At 39.2% G+C, this 22,393-nt stretch overlaps 1 long non-coding RNA gene across 1 annotated transcript; it reads right to left on the minus strand.

The window, feature by feature from the left end:
• Positions 1-14,848: 14,848 nt before the first annotated feature.
• LOC143412886 (uncharacterized) lies at positions 14,849-20,441 on the minus strand. Its single transcript, XR_013093398.1, has 4 exons — positions 20,336-20,441; positions 20,067-20,108; positions 19,407-19,511; positions 14,849-15,609 (listed from the first exon to the last, which is right to left on the minus strand). It is a non-coding gene; the product is annotated as an uncharacterized LOC143412886 (long non-coding RNA).
• Between the last annotated feature and the right edge of the window lie 1,952 nt (positions 20,442-22,393).

Below are 22,393 nucleotides of genomic sequence, written 5' to 3' on the forward strand. Positions count from 1 at the left end.
CGAGCACTGAGGGAATGTTTTCACATCATCTCAGGGCCACTTTCAGCCTCCTATATTGGGTTGGCTTGTAAAAATAACAGATGTGCAAACTGAGCAATTGTTGTAGCCAAAGTCCAGAGGTTATGAATAGAGAGCTGTTGTCATGGTTCTCTAAGATACTGGACACATGGAAAGATTTACGTGTTTTCGGAATACATTACTCTGATTGAGTAACGTAACGGAATACGTTACAAAATACACTTTGGGGCATGTATTCTGTAATCTGAAGTGGAATACATTTTAAAAGTAACCTTCCCAACACTGCTAAAAGATCACAACGTTTAATTAGACAAGATACATGTTTTCGGAGCAGTAGGAAAACCTGTGTCCAAACTACAACCTTCAGAGTTAAAAATAAAACAAACTCTACAATGGCTCAGTCGCACTAGAATAAAACATAAAATAAAGCAAATTGGCAACCAATTACAAGTAGTTGTAAGGGGCAAACTGGTTGCTCAGAGGCTGAACATATAAAACCCTCAGCCTTTGCAGACTAGTTTCAATTGAAGAACAAATGCACAAGTGACCTGGTGGGATGCAACGTGTCCAAACAATCCAAACAATCAACATCCGATCTGACTTGGACCCTCAGACAGATTGGCAAAGGTTTGCGAATAGTTCCCATCTAATTTAGAAATGCTGATAGATTGCAATGCCAACTACTGCCAACAACTCAACTTATCAGGTTGCTAACTGGTTGTTTTCTGCTTATATTCCTACATAAAAGCAAGGTTGACGAGCGCCCATTCTGCAGCGATATCACTATCCACCAATTATATCACTATTTATGGAGGAAGTTGTAGCTGGTTTTACAATTTCTGTGTATGTAGATGTAACAGATTTGCAACAGATGGAAACAGGTTTTCACCAATTTATCAGTTAACCCGTTAAGACCTACCATAGAACCAAGAGCTTATCTTTATATTTTCACATGCTGTAGTGCCATTTTTGGGAGTATTTCAAGTTGCAATACATCAGTACAACCATTAAATCCTAAATTTTAATTATATGTATGCCTTAAGACCATAGTAACTACATAAATTGCAAAAGAAAAGTGCCATAAACTACAAAAAAATGAAAATCATTGTTGTTGTTTTTTACACATATTTCTAGTTAGAGAAATTTCAAAATGCAAAAAAGTTGCACAAAATAGTTTTCAACCAGAGGAAATATATTTATTAATTCCAACGTAGGAAGTGCTATGAACAGCTGATCAGATCAGCAAAGCCTGTTTCTGGAATATTATGTTTTTGTTGCTGCAAATACTTTTTACGCTATTTTTGCAAAGCCATATGTGGAAGAAAACCGTGACCTAGGACAAGCTGAATGCATAAGATGCAAGTACAATTCCTCCGGTTTCATTTGCAAAAACATATGCAAAAAATATTATTGCGCTAGCTTATGTGGTTGCAATTCTACTGGGCTTTAAAAATAGTTACGCAAAACAGAGCGTGCCCAATCCGACCGGCTATAAAGGGCTAATCACCATATTGCCAATTTGACTCAACTCAATCAGAAAGTGTGTCATTTCCATTGACTAAAGCAGCCACTGCAATGTCACTGATTGCTTAGAGAAGACACGTTTTGAAGCGTTGGTGTTTTAAAACCAGAAGTCACACGCAAGAAACAGAAGAATGAGATGGTAACTTGTGGCTTGCATATTAGGCTCATCCTAAAGCAATCAGCAAAATGTGGAAGCTTGAAAGTGGTAGTCCACAAATCAAGGGACTATGGTGCAGTGGCCACCTTTTATTTACAGTCTATGAAAGCTACTGACAGCCAGGATCATGGCTTTTGTACAATAATTACAAAAGTAAGTCTACAGCTAAAAAAGATACTGTTGTATTAAAAGTAACCTTCATCTCAAATTGTCACCTGTAGTCAATGGCCAAGAATGCTGTGCATCACCACAACTTCAGAACACATAAGGAGCTACTGTTTTACACTGTATCTTGTTGTTAGTATTCTATGTGCGTGGTGTCTGTTGCCTCTCCTGTCAATATGGGGTGTGGGTAACATGCCTGGCTCAAATCCAAGTCTCTATAGCAGCAAAGCTGGCAGAGAAGTATTGACTCTCTATAATTTACATCATGGAGTTTTGTGCGAACCATGATTGCATGCTAAACATCAATAAATAAATAAAGATGTCAGTAAACAATATGTGGGCAGCCAAAATGACAGCACAGACGTGGCGGATCGCCTGTGCGGCTGAAGCACATGCCTGCAAAATGATGCAGACTGTCAGAGAATTCATCTGACCTGATATAATTTTTATTAGATGCATTTTGTGTACTTGGGGAAAAAAAGATGAAAGTCATTTTCCTTGTTTTCTGGGAGCTTTGCAGACATGCTGTCTCATCTCCTGTGGCAAAAACAACAGATCGCATCTGATGGCAGCGGTGTAATTGGAATAAGTGGATTGTACTTGCAGAAGAGGACTTGATTGGCATACTAGGGATTCCAATGTGACAAGCTCTCCAGCACATACTGCCTCTTTCCATTTATAGAGTGGCCTCCCTGTCACTTAAATTTGCCATATGTGGCAGTGTGCATGGTTATAGTTTTAAATATTGCTCAATTTAAAAAGACAGAGCTAGTGCAGTCCTATATATTCCAACTAGTGTTACTTAAAGTGAGAGCAACAGTTGTTCTACTTTAAGCATAGTAACAGTTCCCATTTCCCTTTTATTGTTTGTTGTCATCACACCTCCTGTGTTGTGATGACAGTTTAGTTTTAGCCATCTGGGACCACGGTTTGCAGGCATCTGCAAAAAAACAGTAAAATATTTTTTTATTGCAGGGAGAAAATATACTATTTACAGTATGTACAATAAATATTGTTTATCATGCTAACATACACATTGTAACAAATACTGTATAGCATGTAGCTTCATCTATCCACTTCATTTGCCATCATAGCCTACCAACATTTGCTTATTAGCACTAAAGCTGAGCCGAGGTTGTTGGGGAAGTCATTACTTCTGCAGGAATTTGGCTATAAAACAAAACTTTGGTCTGACAGCAGAAAAGTTGCTGTACTTCAGCCTTTGAGGAACACAGATGTCTTTGAAAGTGAGTCAAATCATTTTATCTCTCTGATAAAAGAAAAAAAAAGTCAGAAGATTCACAAATGATTCAGTTTAATGAATCATTTGTGATTCATTAAAATGAATCCCCCCACCAACACCCGAAACACACACACTCTTGTGTGTAATGCAGACACGGAAACTGCTAAGATCCTGCTTTCATTTAAAAACAAGTAGGTACACTGATACCACTTTCCCACTCCATTCATAGTCGGATGCAGCTGAACGACATGACTGAGCTCAGATGAGATTTCCCTGAGCAAAAACAGTTCTCAGCTAGTGAAGTGTGACATGAGGAGTTCATTCTCTAACCTCTCAGGTCTTTCCCTCCAGCATCAAAATCACACAGTTGCAGCTTTTGGATTTTTCATAAAGGACACTGCCATTGTGACTCTTCTATCTTCGACCCATTTGGTGTGTTCATGAGTTATTTACTAACAGTGTCAACCCCTTTGAAGCTTACTCTCCCCGGGCTTGCACACCCAGAAAACTTTGTGCACACCTCCCTTATTATTACAGTTATGAAAATAGAATATGCATTTCTTTATTTTTAATTAAAGTCATTTATTTGCATCAGATAGTTTTGAAATTAAACTGAAATTAAAACGAGAACAGAACACATTAAATTTCACAGCTACTACAGTATTTACTGTAAGTTTCAGAATTTCAGAGCATTACAATCTGATCCTGTCAATAAATGAGCAAACCCGTGCTCATGCAATTTTATAGCAATTTTACACTTCAGAAATTCTGCCTCAATTATAGGTGCTTACAACCACTTTTTGCTCAATCTATACCTAGACTCTTTATCCATTCATGAAAGCACTACAAGTTCACAAAACCGCACCAAATAAAAGGCATGAAAAACACAATACTTATCCATTGTAATTGTATTTCAGGGCAACAAAAACGCACAGTAGTCGTGGCTGAACCATCTTTCACCATTCTTGTTAAAGTGCACGAGAAACATAAGAACAACACATGAAAGATTACCACTCCTATTTATCTAGGGAGAGGCTTGTGCTTATATAGCATGTTACAGCCTAGAAGATGCATTAATGTCTGTGCATTTCAATATCTGTCACATTTAGCGTTTATCACTGCTTTGATATAAAGCAAACAACGAATCACTAAATGCATGTGTTTTAAACAATAACAAAGACTACACATAATCTATGGGAGGAGCCATTAAACTAATATATGGTGGAATTTCATTCAACAAAACTGTAACACAAACTTCTTCAAGTTTCCACACAGCAAGCCAAAAGGCACCAAGACCACAAAATTCATGAAAAAAAGTCCAGCTCTTTGTGGAATTTGAGGTGAATCCTAGCAAAAAGCGATGGGCTACAGCTGCCTATAACACCCGTCCACTAACAGAAAGGGTAAATCATTTTATATAAATATAAATTATCAAGTGATATTTGCTTAAGGTCAAAACTGTTTCTTCTTCCAGGTTTTAAAAATTATAACCTATTGGGATTGATCCATTTTGACCCCACAAGTGACCCAAAAATGACTCTAATCAGTGTTTCATTACAGTACACCTCAAGTAGCTTCTCTTTATTCACCCTGTTGAATTCAGAAATGAATTTCAAAATCCTTAAGATTAGGCCCTTGGAGGGCACATATGCTATATTATGCCCATAGAGTTTCTAAAAGTAGAATGGGACGCAGAGCCTTCGCCTATCAGTTCCCTCTCCTGTGGAAGCAGCTCCCAGTTTGGCTTCAGGAGACGTGCATCCTCTCAATTTTTAAGATTAGGCTTCGAACGTTGCTTTTTGATAAAGCTTACAGTTAGTGCTGGATCGGGTGATGCTGAGTCATCTTTTAATTATGCTGCAATGGGCTCAGACTGCTGGTGCACTTCTCCATTTACCGCTCTTGTTTTGCTGCACATCATTAACTTTTGTCTCATCTCGTGCAGTCTGTCCTGTTTCTTTGGTCTTGCTGTGCTCCTTTTTCTCTTCTCATTCACCTCACACCCCAGATTTCAGTTCTTTATCTTCATTAAATGTCAGTTTATTGCTCACTACAGAGATTTATCACAGTGTGAAAAGAGCAGACAAAATTCTGCTGAAGTCTCAAATTGGCTGAACTTCGAGGATGCACTGGCAAGAAAACAAGATCTGTTAATTTTCTCCCCAGTTCTTAAAATGGAGTTGTGCAAGCAAAGACACATTAGACCCAGCCAGTATGTTTACATAGGTTTCAATTTTATCAGGTCTATTTAGTAAGGTGACTATCTACTGTATATATTTTAGTTTGGCCAAGATAATGCACTGTGGGATTTGCCAAGACATTAAAAAACAAGCTTGGTGATAAGAGCAGTTCTCTGCATCACTGTAGCAGTTTCACCTCAGACATTCCTGCTTTAACGTACTGTAGATACTGAGATATCCTTCTGTGCGTAATTTATCTCGCCTCTTTAATCACTGCCTGTTTATAATTTTGCATTTAATGATAACAGGGAGCAAAGAAATTTGGGTAGCGTTAAGGATCAAGTATCATTGCTCTGTATAGTTACCAAGTGTAAACACCCACTGTTCGGTGGATTGACACTCCTCATGCAGCCCTAACAGTGTACATTTATTCAAAGCTCTGTCAGGGTTCCCACTGGCATCCTTAGAGTGTCACTGTCTCTTTGCATCAAGCTCAAAGGGGACTGGAGGCACCCAGGAAAATGCAGCCGAATGTTTATGTCAGTGCCTAAAAGTAATCCATGCAGCTTAGTTGGCTTGCTAGCTGCCTTACTGCATTAGAAATCCTGCAGACCGCATTATTTATCAACATGAATCCGTCAGTGATGTAATCTGACCCATTCCTAACCGAATTTTCATTATGTCATTGTTTGTTTTTATAATTGTCCATTCTAAGTATTTAATCCTCTCACAAAGATTGATTGTGTCAGCTCGTGTATTTAATATTGGTAAACAGCAGCTTCATCTTTAGTTTGACTTTATTTCGTGAGATCCCAGGATTGAGTCAAAAGCAGCCTCAGTATGTTTGAAGCATTAATAAACACTGATCTTCATTACTGGAGCAGATGAAAGATATGAAGTTATTAACACCGAATAATTAATTAACAGGTCCTGCAATGGAAAAGCTGTTGTAATCCTTAATATTTAAAGATTGGCAAAGTTTGTTCATCTCAGGCTTGCAGTTGGGTTGTAAGTTTACTATCCAGTGAAAATAGAGATAATGTGGAAGGAGTGATAATGCATCTACAGTCACTTTAAAATGTATATAGATATATTCAGATTTTGGCCTCCTCTTCTTCACAGCATTGTTTCTAATCATTGAGGTGTACTCGCACTTATTTATGTACCAAAGGTCTCACCACAGCATTTCAATCAGGCAGAGGTCTAGATTTAGACTAGGCACTGCCAAAAACTTGACTCTTTTCTTTTAAAGCCATTCTGTTGAAGATTTTCTGCTGTGCTTGGAATCAAGTTTCCTTCTTTCCAAAGCTTTAACTGCTTTACATCTGACTCTAGAATACTTTGGTACGCAGCTTATGGTCAACCGACTGACCGCACGGTGTCCAGGTCCTGTGGGAGCAAGCCAAAGGTGGCACTGTGCATCACGGCCATACATCTCCATTTTGGTCCTGTGCGTCCGAAGGACATTGTAGAAATGTTGAGGTTTATTCAACTTTGCAAACCTACACTGTGCTGCTATGTTCTTGTTAAAGATGTGAGACTCCCTCCATACTTGTTCCTTGTTTGGTACTGTCATGAACTTTAACATTAAACATGCTAACTGATTTCTATAGAGTCTCAGATGTATTCTCAGATTGTTTTTTGATTTTTTGCAGTTTCTCTGAGCAGTGCACGGCTGAGTCACCCACTGCTGGGAAGATTGTGGCATGGTGTTAATATACAAACATACTTGAATACTTTTAAACAACAGATTTCTAATGCTCATTTAAGTCCCCTGATTAGTAGCACCTGACTGCTAATTGCCCTCTTGATCCTGTAACGATGTACTTAGTTTTTCAAAACCTTGTCACATGACTCTATCTGGCTACTAAGAGATTGAACAAATGCCAATGAGGATTATAGATTGTTTGCATTAACATGGATACTTGCAATGTGGCATGAATGGGATCAAAAAACTGCTGGAAATGATGCCACAGTTCCCCGTGATATCGCTGCCGCAGCTCTTAGTTTACTTCAAACTGATTCACATTAAATCACAGCCAATCATTTTGGAAAGTATGCTCTGTTTACAATTGTGTATGCTTATCAAAGCATTGCATTATTTATTTGATAATCAAATTTATTTAGTGACAGTTATCAGACTATTGTTGCATGATAACGCAGTCAGCAATATAGTAGAATTCAGTCATGTATAATATTATAATATGTCTAACAAATAATTTATGCAGACAGATGTTCACTTTAATGATTACACACTGTAACTCAAACAAGCTTCGAGAGTCTGCTAATAGAGTTTCACATTGTTGCAGAAATTAACAGAAACCAATTACATATAATTAATGGATAAGGTACCAAATGTTTTTATTTATTTATTATTCATTTTACTGTATAACATTTTGAAAATGCAGCGTTAACAACAATAAATATGTTTGGGTTATTAAATGATTAATGCACTTGCATTTTTGGCTGCATCTCCTGTTATATACAGATACTGGGTATTGCACGGTCAACATTTCTGCTGCTTAACAGCCACTTTGGAACGGTTGGAATTTGCTTATCTTGTGTGTCAGCAAGTAATAAGGAAATGACAACAACTTGAGATTTTTAAGCTTTTAAAAACAGAAGCAAAACAATTCTGAGCTGGAAAGAATTTCTGACAGTGCTGCTAGAAATGTGGACGCTGCCATTAGTGATATCTACCATTATACTAATGATGCCCATATCTGCTCCCAGTACTGAGTGCTCCTTCAGCCTTTTTGAAAGGAACAATGACTGACAAAAGATTGAGTGGACTTGCAATGAACTTTGATCATGATATTGAAATTGATTTTGAGGGTAAGTTTGACAACGGAGAGATGTAGAATAAAATGCAAGTTGGCAGTAATTAGCTCCCCACCCTTCTGGCTTTTATTGTAACGGTCCGATTTTGCAGTGCTGGTAATGCAGACTTTTAACTTCAGTTCATGAATATGCTAGTGTTGCAAAAGCAGAAACATGCATACCTCAAGATAAATCCAAAGCTGCCAGAACTGATTTCTGTACTCACTTGCAGGTAGGACTGCCATCCAAAGCATTACATTCGGGTGTTTGCAGAGCAATGTTAGCAATATCTATAACAGAATATTATCCCTTTAGGTTCTTCCTCCTTTATTAGTTTACCACATAATACCTTGCCTTTATTGCATTGTGACAGGCAGATAAAGGTCAACTCTTGGCCGTAAAACCAAAACAATCACCAAAAATGAAAATAAATCTAAAAAGCTACCACTCTGTATGTTCCAGATTGCATTTGCTAGTCTCCTTTTTAATGCATTTAAATGAACTCTTGTTTTTGTTTCACATTACAAGCACATCTCTGACACTGACACTTGGAGAAAAATTAAAAAAAATGCCTCTCTTTCGCCGCTTGACTCGATTCTGGAAGGATTTTACACAATTGTTCATTCAGAACATGAGTCTATTCTGTCTTCCCAGGGGTATCATGAACCCTCACAGCCAATTTAAAAGAGGCACTTCTGCTGCATGAACCGTTGGCAAAAGGTCCACGCTAATTTAAGCTCTGAGTGAGCAAATGCTGATGACACACTGTATTTATTCCAAAACTCTCTGGCCTATTGGCCTCAGCATCAGTATGCAAATGAAGGGTGGAGGATTGTGGATGTTGACTGGGTGCCCGGTAAACATTTAAATTACAGAAGAATGAAGACATAATCAGACCTAAATTACGATGGTGCTGGTATGCAGGGCTGGGGTGGAAATTGCAACAGCAATTCACAAAACAGTCACACATACGCATTCTTTGTGAGCCACAAAATCAATATGTTCTCTGCTGCCCACTCACATTGTCTTGAATTCACAATAAGGGCAGCTTCAACACTGACAAAGTAAGGTAATTAAGTGTTTTCCTCAGCAGCTGATTTTGTACAGATTTCCACTGTGACAGGGAGTAGGAAACAAGTTGAACCAGGCTGACATCTTGCACTCGAAGCATATTTGGATTTCAGTATTGGATTTAGAAGAGGGGATAGGTTAATTGGTTAATCCAAATTGCCCATAGGTGTGAATGAGAGTGCGAATGGTTGTCTGTCTGTGTGTTGGCCCTGTGACAGACTGGCGACCTGTCCAGGGTGTACCCCGCCTCTCACCCTATGACAGCTGGGATAGGCTCCAGCGCCCCCCGCGACCCTGAAAAGGATAAGCGGACGCGAATGGATGGATGGATGGATGCAGGGGCGATTCTAGGATCAGAGCTTTGGGGATGCTGAGCACCCAGAGAGCTACCCAGCCAGCCAAGATACACTTTACTCGTCACAATGAGACTTCTTCCCTGTCTCTTTCGGTCCCTGCATCCTCCCTGTCCTCATCGTCTGTTGTCTTCGTCTCCTTTATCAGTCATCATAATTTTACCATCTCTGTGCAAGTCTGCAAATTTCTTTATTAAGTCATAAGATTCTTAAATTCATCAAGTCTCTCTGTGCCTGGGTCCTCGTCACAAAACATGACATGACTGTTTTGTACATTTTAACAATTTAATCCCACATTTGTGAAAGAAAAACACTTTTTTGAAAAGTCTGTAACCAAACCATCAAATCTGATAAAGGTTATTTAAATGCTGCAAAAGAAGAATGGATTGGAATTTTAAAAAAAATACATCTCCTAACCTTAATTACTGGGGGAGAATAATAAATGATGCTCATAGTGAGTAAAAAGTAAACTGAGTGCATTTTTTGGACAGAGATTCACTTTTAATGTGTATGTATAATATAATACAGATACATACAAAACACTCCCAAAACAGAATAAATTATTACAAATAAATTATTACAAAATATTAAAAAAAGAATATAAAAATGGAGGCAACTTTGCCTGTGGTAGAATGTATACAATGCATGAAAAACTCTTTACTGCAGATACTAATTTTGTGTTGTAAGATTTATGAGTTTCAAGCTTTCATAGTGGTCCTTGGGAGAGTTTGACATTTTTATCAGGTGGTGCACACTGTAACAAGTTTGAGAAACACTCATAAGTGTATGTGTGGTTTTGGAAAACATTTAAAGCTGCAGTACACAATCTTTGAAACAAGCTAGCTTAAAACATTTTTAGAATATAAACAGAGCACTCTGCTTCTCTTTACAGCTCCTCACTCCACCAGGGCTGTTTGGCAGTTTCTCATAGTGTGCAAATGTGATGTACGTACTGTGGCAGTTTTACTACAGAGCAGGACGGATTGTAGGGTAGCAAACATCGTCGGAAAACATGTTTTCAACACAGCAGGTTACCTGGGTGTAATGTTTTTCAGCTAAAAAGAAACATGGTCTGACTCCTACCTAACTATATAAAGAGTAACTGAAGGTTAAATGCAGCCAACATGTCCTGTTTTAAGCCAGGCACTAACAACTCCGCTCTGCTGCATCTCAGCCACCATCGCTCTGGCAGAAAGGGTGCTAGAGCCAGAGTAGGGGAAAGGCAAGCAGGAACAAACCATTTTGGGAGAGGGGGGGGGGGTATCGATACTTTTGTTGTTAAAATGTTACGTCTCAACCAAGTTCTGTATGCTTTTTATATTTTTAGTAGTGTGTCACACAAACAGCAAATATTGTCAAAAAAAAGTAAGAAATCTTTGGGGGTGCTTTGTTTCATTTTGGGGCACCCCCAAAAATGGGCTAAAATCACCCCTGGATGGATGGATGGATGGATGGATTTAAAAGAGAGAATCCTGACCTGGAAATATGCTACCCTTTATTTCCTTTCCCTCTGTGACTCTCATCCTTGGTATTATATCTGGACAGAGAGAAAAAACATTTAATCTGAGAAAGTTTGCATAACTAACATGAATATTGAACCATGAGCATAGAGCTACATCAACATGGCCCCTAGTAACAGCTTGTAGCTACAAATATGGTATGGGCAACAGGTCCTCAATACAATCCTGGGGCTGAATTAACTCAAATCAGTTCAGGGCAACCACATTATACAATGAGACTTTCTCAGAGCAGGTTTTCTGATTTTAACATTGACCTCTGGGACCTTACACAGGGTACAGGCGTCTCTGTTGGTAACAGCTAAGTTACATAGTGAGAAAACAACATTTATTAATCACATTTGATGAAAGATTAAATAAAGAGTAAATTATCATGACTTAAATTAACATTTTTCACCAGCAGCAGACAACTACAGTATGAGTGCCATTCATGTAAAATAAATAGCTGTCATTCACAGAACAGTGAGAACCACACTTTCCTTCTCTAAGCCACTTTACTAAGCTTCCTGACATTCTGTGTTATTGTGACAAATGGCACCCATTTTGGAGTTAAGGAAGCTTATACAAAGGACGGTAAGTATTTTCACATACTTGGACATCCAAACCTGTCACATACTGTGTCTCAGTTACAAGAAAAAATAAGCTCTGACTTAAAATTTCAAGCTCTTTAAGAAGAAAACAGTAATGCCATGTCTCAGAGGCCTCACTGAGGCTGAAATCAGTTATTTCACTCTTTGTTCCAAAGGTGCTGGAAATATTTCCACACCCCGGACCTGGAGCTTGCAGTGATTTGGCTTTTACTTCACAGAAATTTCAATCCAAGCTGTGGTCAGCTAAGGTCACCCCAAGATGATAAATATCTTGGGGGCTGGTCCCCATAAGTCCTCAGGTGTTTCAACTGTAATAATATTTTTTTTTTTTAATGTAGGTTTCTGGTTACAGTAAAGCTCGGATCTCAGTTAGTTCCAAGGCTTCAGACAGCTCGAAATGCTCTGGCAGAAAGTACCAATAGTAGGAATATTTCCCTGCAACAGTGGATACTCCTAACCCACAGAGGCCCCACCCACTTTCACTTGGTAAAGGGCAGCCAATCAAAAAAAAAGCATGCTTAAAGGGAGATGACCTTAAATGTTTGATTCAGACAGGAGAGTGAACTGGAGAGTATAAGATCATTTTTGTGCATTTTGTTTTTTTTTTTTGTTTTTTTTTAACTGTGATGTATGCAAAGCAACTCTCTGGAGTCCTTGACTACAAATATGGAGCTGAGAATTTGTATAACAAGTCCCAGTTCAGATTAGGATAAGGCTTAGGTAACTATGTTATAAAAGTAAGTCATTGTAATGTCTGCTGAAGTGATGGAAACCTTTAGGTACATGTGTGAATGCTGCACACGTATATACTGTCCCCTGGCTGCAAGCTGAGGAGCCACATGATTTCAAATGTAGTTGAAACATGATGCAAAATTACTACTAGATTATATGAGTGCTTGTAGATTAAGTAGTGAAACTGTGAGGTGGATGGTAATGGACAAGCAGTGTGCTTCGTGGATCAGGTGGACTGCAATCCTGCTGCAACAAATGCAAGGAGTGACAGAGGAGAGGTCAGCACATAGCAGCTGAAACAACAAATGACTTGACAATTATTGATAACTATGTGAAATAGAAAGAAAGTGTTTTTAATGAAATTTGGTGATTCTGTGTTTATTTTATTTCATTTTTATGATGTCATCACTGAACTTAAAGATACAGTTTTTAATTTTTTTTAGATTATTTAATAGTAAAACGGATATTGTGATCATAAATATACACAGATTAATGTACAATTATGTTTTCCAACAAACTGATGAATTTTCATTAACTCATAATTCATCTCTTCAAAACAGATAGGAGAAGGTATGTGATTTGTAGATGCTGCCCAGTACCCCTACCATATTTGAATATAGTGACCAGGAAGGACGTCTTCCTCCTGACTAACCGTGTATTAAGTATGTGGCTAGAGACCGCTTACTCATGAAGAAGAGAACTCATGTCATGCAGGGACATTTAAATTCATGCCTGCATCTTCAGACTCAAGCTATGAAGCATCATACCTACATTTTATCATCAAAGAAAGGATCCCCTTCACTAAAGAAACGAAAAGAGAAAGGAAAGAGACGACGTAACAAAGTTACATCTTCTTCAAAAACAGTTACACTAACTCCAGCTAACAGCGACTAACTTAGGCTAACTTAGGCCCGAGTTTCACTGTCATCGGTCAGAAGTGAACTTCTTTGACTCACTGACTCGTATCAAACTCATTTCAGAAAGTTTTACAGCTTCTTCTAGAGTCAATAAAGGTTGTCGCTTCTCATCTGACATTGAAAGCTGAGGTAAACTTGATCACAATCCAGTCCATACAGCAGAAATATCCTTGCCAGCCATGCTCACCGCAGGGCACAGTCTAAGTTTAATGTTGGATTACTGAAACATGTTTGTCCACCAGTGGCCACTGTTACTAGGATTATATACTTGAACTTCAAGGAGATATTGAGTTGGAAAGACCTCCTCAGATCCCAGCTTTCAGTTGCAAAACGTCCACTCTTTGAAGCGTTTGCATCACAATCAAATCTATAGTACACTCCCTGGTTCATGTGAACGGCACGAGGCTGTCAGCCAGAATACTGCAGTCCATGTCCTGAGTGGAAGATTTATGTGTGTGTAGTTTGCTTTGCTTTGCTTTCACTCCCAGCCTTGTTAACTTTGGGGACCAATATTTAAGGAAAAGTAGTAATGGTTTGGATTTAAATATACTTTGTTTTATGTTAATCCTCCTTTAAAAATTACACTAAATGGTTCCCAGTCCATAGAGAGAATTTTTTCATATGTCAGTAATATTCTCTTCTAGTCCCTTTATCACATTTTTGTAACTTTACACAGTAGAGTCTACACACTGCACAACGCATAATTAGTCTACACAAAGGTCATTGGCGCATATGAATATGAAGATTCCTGCACTGATATGCCTATTAACTGCCAGTATCTGGAGAAATTAAGTGTTTCTGGTAAGTTACGAAGAGCCTGAGGTGTGAGTCGTCTGTCATTCAGTGGATGAATCCAAATAGAACTAATGGTTATGACACTGAGCGCTTCTGTCCAGACATTGTGTCCAGCCAAGCACTTAATCAGAAAAGTTTCCGAGCCTCCAAAGGTGAAAGAAAGCCAAGTAAAGCAGAGGATTATTGCAATGAGTTGTTACATAAGAAAGTTTGCAAACAATCATCTCACTGCGTGGTGTCAAATACAAGCAGTCATTACTGCCGAAACATTCACCGCCGCACTCGAGCCTCTCTCAGGTCTGTCAAACTCAATCTCGTGTAGCTAAATCAGGCTATACGGGCTCATCCATTCATTCAAAATCAGGTCATCAACCACCCACGATGAGTCCCTCTCTGTCTGTCTTTTTTTTTTTTGTCTCGCGTCTCCCCGTTGTGACAAGACTGTGGACAGGTGGGTGTGCAGGTGTGTCCATTGATCCACAATGACAGGTGGCCTCTGAGCCTGTTGCCTGGAGACAGTGTCTTGGCAGGCTTGACAGGGAGGGCCAGCTGCACCTCAGGCAGACAAGGGACAGGCCAGACCCGGTGCCCAGGTGGCGTGACTGAGGAGAGGTCGGCGATTGCAATGTATCGTGAAATTATTTCTTAACAAGAAAAGGATTCCTGCAGCGCTTCGCATTTATCATGTGTGCATTTATTTGTCAGCAGGCACACAACAGACATTGAGCCAACGGACAAGATTTTTTGCAAGGAGAAAGGACAGACAGCGGGCTGATGCAGGATTTCAGTGGAAAAAGGTACTCAGTGAGGCTAAAAACAGCCCTTCAGAGAGCCTGGAATATCTCTGTCCTAATCCACATCCTCAACAGGAATGTAAAACAATAAAGGACCATTTAAATAAGTCTAATTTATGCCACATTTCCATGCACTTTTTGTTTTATATTGCTTTTCTCATTTTTGCCTCGGTACAGATGATTTGACATTGTAATAATGTATTTCCAGCTCGGCTCTTATTAATTCTATTACCATTCCCTCAGAATTAAACCATATCATGCAGGGAGACAGCCATTGTAGAGAGAAACAGAAGCTCCAGTGGACTATGATGCAAACACAGTTTGAACCTCCACAATATTCTACAATAGCATTCACTGATTTGGACTGGAGTGAAATTTAGTTTTTTAATGAATCTTTCATTTTTATCTTTCATGAATCACATCCCAAAGTCTTCACAGAAGATCCTGGTTTGATGGATCAGTGAGTTGATGTCTCGCTCACCCCTGGCGTACAGCTCGTCATCCATGTACAGGAAGTAGCTGATGTTCACTCCACTCCTGAATCTATAACTACATCCTTTCTTTGCAACGAAATGGCTTAAGGGGTTGCAGCCTGTGTAGCAAAGCAGCAGGTACAGTACATTACGTTGCTATACTCTACTGATGCTTCTCACCTTCTATGTTCACCCTACTTTTATCCTCCAGACTGTGCCCAACAATGCCATCATTGCCCACTGGTGCTGAAAGCAAAATCCTGCAAAAAAAACAAACATGTCAGTGACATGTTTTTAAATTATTTTTTTTTATTATTATAGTTTTTGCCCACATTAGGAAGCATCTGCCTGCAATTTCTCTGTGCCTCTGTTTTGTATTATCTGTGCCTACGTTTTTGCACTCTAGCTTTTAATACATGCATTGCACCCAATGGGCAAGTGTCAATTAAAATAATCATGAACAAAATAAATAAATAAACATTGTTTTGATCTATCCGTTTTCTAAGCCTTGTGTAAAAAAAAAATTAAAACACAATTGTTCCCAAAAGGCAGGCACATCTACACAGCAGGAAAGTGCCTGGTCTGCCAGATGGTTACCTTCCACAGTTCCACAAATCAGTAGCTTCTCTACTGTTGATCAGTAGAAGCCAGTAAGCAGATGATGAGGAAGGTGAGCGTGTTTTAACTTCCTCAGGAAGTAAAGGCTTTTGTTTTCCCTTCCCCACCTGATCAGAGATGTATGTGGTCCAGATGAGGTCAGCTGAGATGTGAGTACCAAGTAACCCTAACAGCCCTCTATCCTCTCTACCTCCTGTCCATGTACACAAAAGTCAGAGTGGTCACACTGACCACTATAAATTTCTTGGTTTCTGTAGAGTTCAAGTCCAGGTTGTTGTGATAACCCCAGTCTGTGAGATGCCTGACCTCATCTCTGTGGGCTGTTTCATCATTGTCTTATATCACTCCTACTACTGTGGTACAGCCAGCAAATTTGACAGTGTTGTTGGTAGTGTGAATGAAGGAGCAGACATTGAGGGAAAGTGGGAAGTAGAGGAAGGGGCTGCAAACACACCCCAGTGGTATGCCAGAGTTTAGGTTTAGAGTGGATGACTTTCATCCTGACATCCTGTGGTCCAACTGTATAAAAAGCTGAGCTGAAATCCACAAAGAGTATGGGAGGGGGGGGGGGGGGGGGGGGGTTCTGGTCCAGGTGAGTAAGAGATGTGTGGAGAACTGTGTCTTCTGTTGATCCGTTTCTTTGAAACAAACTGTTGCAGGTCAAGGTCAGCAGTGATGACAGTGTTAGTGGAGAGAGAGGATGAGTCTTTTAAAGCAGTGGTGATGATTGGAGCTTGAAGCCAGTGTATCAAGGCATTTTACTGTACTTTTCTTCAGCCATTAAGACGGCAAAGAAATAAACAGCTGCAGAGATACTACAGAGCAGTCAACTTAAGTGTAGTGATTAAGATGGTATATGATTTGAATGTGTCGCTGTAAGTGTGCTCGTCCATCATAGTGTTTATGTATCTGTTTTACACTTTAAATATGTGATAAGTCTTATTGTTCTAAGAGGACTCTCTGTGTTTTGATCATTAAATGCTAATACAGGGAATCAGCAGATGTTTTTGTGTTTGTAATGTATCTGTGTAGAGGATGGTGGTTTATGTTTCTGACACCAGGACAGTTTAATCTGCTGTGAAGGCTAAAAGTGAAGACAGATGCTTCTTTGATCTCATTCTGTCCTTCTATATTATTTGATATGATATGAACTCTAAATGAACTACATGTGCAGCATTGTTTACTTTGTTGTGTATCTAAGATGCCACTAGTGTGTAGTAGTGGTCCTCTGGTGCTAACATAGTATATTAGAGTTTGCTGATATTACTTCTTTCTAAAAATCTAGTTACATTTTGTCACTCTGCACTGCAGTTAGAACAAACTGACTGAGTAATGCGCTCTTGCTTTTGTATTGTATCCTGGAAGTAGATCATTAAAGACTGTAGAGGGCTTGTTTTCTGTATGTAACAGAATGAATATTTAGTTTTTGTTTTGCACTGAGTGTTGTCTTGCTTTTATTGCTTGATCAGCAGCCAATCACCTCCCGTCTTCTTATTATAAACAGTTTCTAGCCGCTGTCTTAGTGTCTCCCTTACTCTCTCGCTCTCCTGTCTTCATTTTAAGTGGTTACCTTGGAACATTTTATTGAATTTAGGCCAGTTTATCTGTTCTTCAGGCCTATTTAGACAAAATGTCAGTGGTATGCATGTGCGCGCGACATCAAAGGTTTTGCCAATTTGATTACAATTTCAAAGCATTAAACAGTTTGCTGCTTAGAGTAAAACGTGTGTTTGTCTAATGAAATATTGCAGACACTTAAAAGTTAGTTAGTCAGGTGATTTTTTAAAAACGTATTCTTGCAAATGTTATTGTAAATGTTTTAACAACACTGGAAGGGGACCCTTTTTACCACTATGGATCATCTCCCGTCTCTCATAGCCCATCTGGCCACAAGTAAACTCAGCACTGAGTCGATATTTACATATGAATAGATAAAAGCCCCCCTTTTACTCATTCTTTTATTATCATCAGTAAACTAACTTGTAAACACCTGTGGCTACTAATTGTAATGCACCTGAATGCCTTTTTGGTTGTTGGCAGTGGTTTGAAGTGAATTTTCCGTGGGTAGTATTCCCAGGTTATTTGTGCTGGAAAAGTCGCCATGAATCTGGGATGCTCTATTTTACAGTCATTGCTATTAATTCAGTGGTTTCCTTTGTGGTGAGGAATCAGATCGGCACAGCAAGACATTCGTGGAATAATGAAGTCAACTGAATATGTGGACAAAACTGCATGGTTGAGATATGCTCTGATGATATTATATATAAGTCTCTTTGAGCTTCTTCATCATTGTGAACATGTTCTTATTAAGTGCAGTGTGACAGAATATTATCAAGTAGCAGAATTATAGTTTTACCATCACAGAGGTGTTGGGAACATGTTGGGAAAATAATTTTAAACAGAAAGAAAAGGACCCAGTTTACTACCCTGTGGAACTCACATGCCACAGCAGGTGGGGTGTTATAAGAAGAGGACCTATTGGAGAAATACCAATATCACAGAAAGTAAGTTGCCATGCTGACCAGTGTGGTAGTTTAAAGCATCAAAGGATTTAAAAAAAAAACAACAAAAAAAACATTAAAATGGCTTCAGAATATCACCTATGAATAACAAAGATGACAGGGAGAGCAGATTATTTAGTTGGTTAGTGAGGCTTTTCTTTCTGAAATGTTGAAATTACTATGAGAAAGGTTATTACACTGCTGTCTGAAACAACAGTCGGCTCCTCAGATTTAAAAAGTAGGGGTAATGTGAGCAGTTTTACAGCTGGAGGGAAAAAAGAAGCCTGATCCAGAGGATAATTAGATGGGGAAAAGAGGATATTTAGGCATCAGGAGAAGTCTTAAACAAATACACATTTTAATGGTAAATATTTCAGACATGACAATTTGTAAAAAATTTCAGGCAGGTCAATTTGTGTCATCTTAAAGACAACTGCTAGGAAAAAACAGGTAGGGCTTATTTAACAGATAGAGCAAATCAATCAATGAAAGTCCTTGTATTACTTTCAGCCTGAGTGACGAGAGCTTATCAAGAAAACTGAAAAAGTAATTTTCATCAGTGATGACAATAAGTGGCTGCCATGACGTTTTAGGTTCAGAGGTTCTTTGAGTATTTGCTTTTGGAAATAGAAAGCTTTAATACTGACCTCCCTGACCTCCACTGCTAGCTGGCTAAACAGTAACTAGGCAGCTATGACAGTTTACATATCTCACAAACCGCAAGGGTCAAATACATAATCCATTAGCATAGCATGCAATCAATGAAATGACCACAGTCTGACCACCAAAGGTGGAAAAAAACTGCTGTAACTCCAAATACCAAAATTCAACCTTACTGTGATTGTATGGCATTTCTGCGCTGACGACAACATGTGTATACAGCCAGATCGGTGTGTGAATGCAGTTGCCTGTACACACTGTTACACTAGAAGACTCACCTTTTCCCATCTGGTCTGTGATGTGAATGGCCAAAGTCCAGACGCAGTTCAGATTTGCCAGCTGTGAGCACCTCGAAGTGGCACAAGAAGCGCCATCTGTACCTGCTAATAGGAATGGGATGGGAGGTAATGTAGTGCTAAATAATGGTGCTGGGATACTTGGAATCCCCCTTCCCCCAAACCTCCCACCGCATTAAAGCACAATCACTTTTTCAAAGCAAGCAATAATGTGGCCTCATCATTTCGCAGGTCTCACTCTGTTTACCATGCTGCAGCTGAGGCTGGTAAAGTCGGGGAATATTGATGTTTTAATCAATCATCCAATCACTGTGTGAAGGTTCTAATAATGCAGTGTGCATTGTCTTGTATCTCATTAAGGTGGAAAGAGTAAATGTTTTTGTCTGACAACATCTGTGACCCTGATAATACAGTGGCAGCCTGTCTATACTGTCTTACACCCCGGTGCTTGTTGGTAAAGTCCTCTGAGACCTGAAAAGATTGAGAACTGTGTGTCTTCTATCGAGCTCTTCCTATCCTCTTCCTACGTAAATCAAAACCTAACAAATCAAAGGTAATTTATGCTTAAAATTGTGTTTCCAATCATTTCATAATTGAGCTCAGTATCTCCCAGTTCTCGCAGTTCAGGTTGTATTTACGCACCATTGTTTCCTCAAAGGATTTGTCTCAGTGGGGAGGCAATGCCTGTAAATCACAAATAAGAATATTTTATATAAACAAGGATTTTATGTTCTCATGCAACCAAATACTTCTGCTATGAGCCACCATTTATAATTTTCTCTTTTTATTTCTGCGGTAGGACTGCAGAAATAAAATATGCACTCACCAGGCATTTTATTAGCCCACCTGTTTAATACAAATATTCAATCAGCCAGTCAAATGGTAGCAAATCAACAAATCTAGGCACAAACCAAATAGGAAGGGAAGATGGTTTAAGTGATTTGGTACACGGCATGGTTGTTGGTCAAGTCTGAGTATTTCCACACAACTATCTCTGAGGTTTGCAGAGAATGATCTGGAAAAGAAAAAATATTCAGTGAGCAGCATTTCTGTGGTCAAATATGCCTCATTGATGCCAGAGGTCAGAAAAGAGTAGGCTAACAATCAGGGTCTGCAGAAGAGCATCTCTGATCGTGCAAAGCATCAAACCTTGAACAGGTCAGTGACAGCAGCAGAAAACCACACCGAATGTCACCACAGCCTATCAGAGTTGACCATGTCCATCCACATATTACCACAGTGCATCAGAAGCCTGATGTTACATAATAATGAATAACTCATCCACAAAAAAAAATGTTATTTTTTTAAATAATGAAGAAGCAAAATACAGAATGCTGTTTCAGTGAGTCACTGTAGGTGTTGCCGACGGGCACATCTGTGACACAGTCAGTGTTTTTAAATGATGCTTAATGAAGAAAACAAAACAAAACAAATGGCCTTCAGTGCAGATTTCCTTCACCGAGCATATATGTATTGTGACTCATGGCTGGGGATAGCATATTGACATCAGCCACAGTATGATACTCTGTGCTTGTGGTCAGGATTTCAGTAAGACCACAGTGTCAACAACAACTGCCTGCAGCAAACACTTCTCCAAAGGTCACCACCGTACATGAGAAAGGTCGCCACTGTACAGCAGCAGCCTGCGGTTTGTTGTCATGCCTTTACATAATAGTTTATTATATGAAATATTATAGCATTCAGGGAAAACAAATCCTGGTCTGCTAAATGCAAAGAATACCCTGAAGTTCTACAGAAGAGAGTCCAGTGACAGTCACATGTAAATAACTCATTCACAAACCCTCCTGCATCTAACTTCATCTCAGAGTTTGTCCCACATTCTCAGACATATGTTCTTTTTCATGTCAGTAAACCGCAACAAAAAGAGTTTTATCTTCATATATTCTTTATATAAAAATATAGCTTTTCAAATCTGATTTGCAGATCTCACACAGGTTCACCTTTTTATGCTACATTAGCCTGCCTACAGTTGCATCTGCAAGCAGCTTGGCAACCCACCTCGATCTCAGCTGTTCCTCTTCAGTGTCTCGTCAGTGTCAGTGAATAATTATCTTCATTGTTTATTACATAGGTCATAAGTGTGATGTTTATTAGCCCTGTGACAGGCTCATGACTTGTCCCAGGTATGGCTTACATAACAGTTTGAAGCTAATGAGAAATTACTATGATAATGGTATAAGACAAGAGCATCGAATAACTACGATACTGTATGTTAAAAACTCAAGTGACAGTATCGAGCTTAAACTACTCGTGATAGTCGCCTTGAAGGAGATGCAAAGGTCTGTGACAACCACCAGCTGAGATGTGCAGTCTTTGCGGTTCTGGCCTGGTGCCACTGCCATATGCAACGTTATTTTTAATATATGGCATCATTTATCACAGGTGATTTTTTTAACCTGACCTCCTCCTCTGCTTTGTAAATGGCAATGTTCCCTTCTATAAATCCAGCCTTCATCTTGTTATGCTGCCATAAACCTGATTATGAAATTGTACATGGCAATAACAAAATAGCTGCCAGGGTTGGAACCTTTTCAATAAACATAAATTGTGAAAAAATAAATAAATAAATGCCTCTGGTCTGTGTCCAACCCCTGATCTGTGTACATTAAATAAAGTAAAGCTTTTAAAATCTGATTATTTTACAAACACAGTCTTTAGAAAGCTACTAATTCGAATGGGAGTACATGTAACTTAATGTGTGTTATTCATTCGTCTCTGACCCTGAAGTCAGTTTATTTCAGAGCCCCTCCACACACACACATTCATCTCCATTAGAGTCAGTGAGGGGTCTGCCAAGCCCTTCGCACCTCTGTCAGTCCCCATACTTTGGATGACATTGAGCCCAGCAGTAGTCGAAGAGCTACAGGGGAGGTGAGGGTGACTCAGTGGGAGTCCTTGTGGTGTTGGACTCCTGTAACTGCATCAACTGCTACTACCTTTATGACTAC

This window comes from Maylandia zebra, linkage group LG16 (assembly GCF_041146795.1).
Source record: "Maylandia zebra isolate NMK-2024a linkage group LG16, Mzebra_GT3a, whole genome shotgun sequence".
Classification (NCBI taxonomy): domain Eukaryota; kingdom Metazoa; phylum Chordata; class Actinopteri; order Cichliformes; family Cichlidae; genus Maylandia; species Maylandia zebra.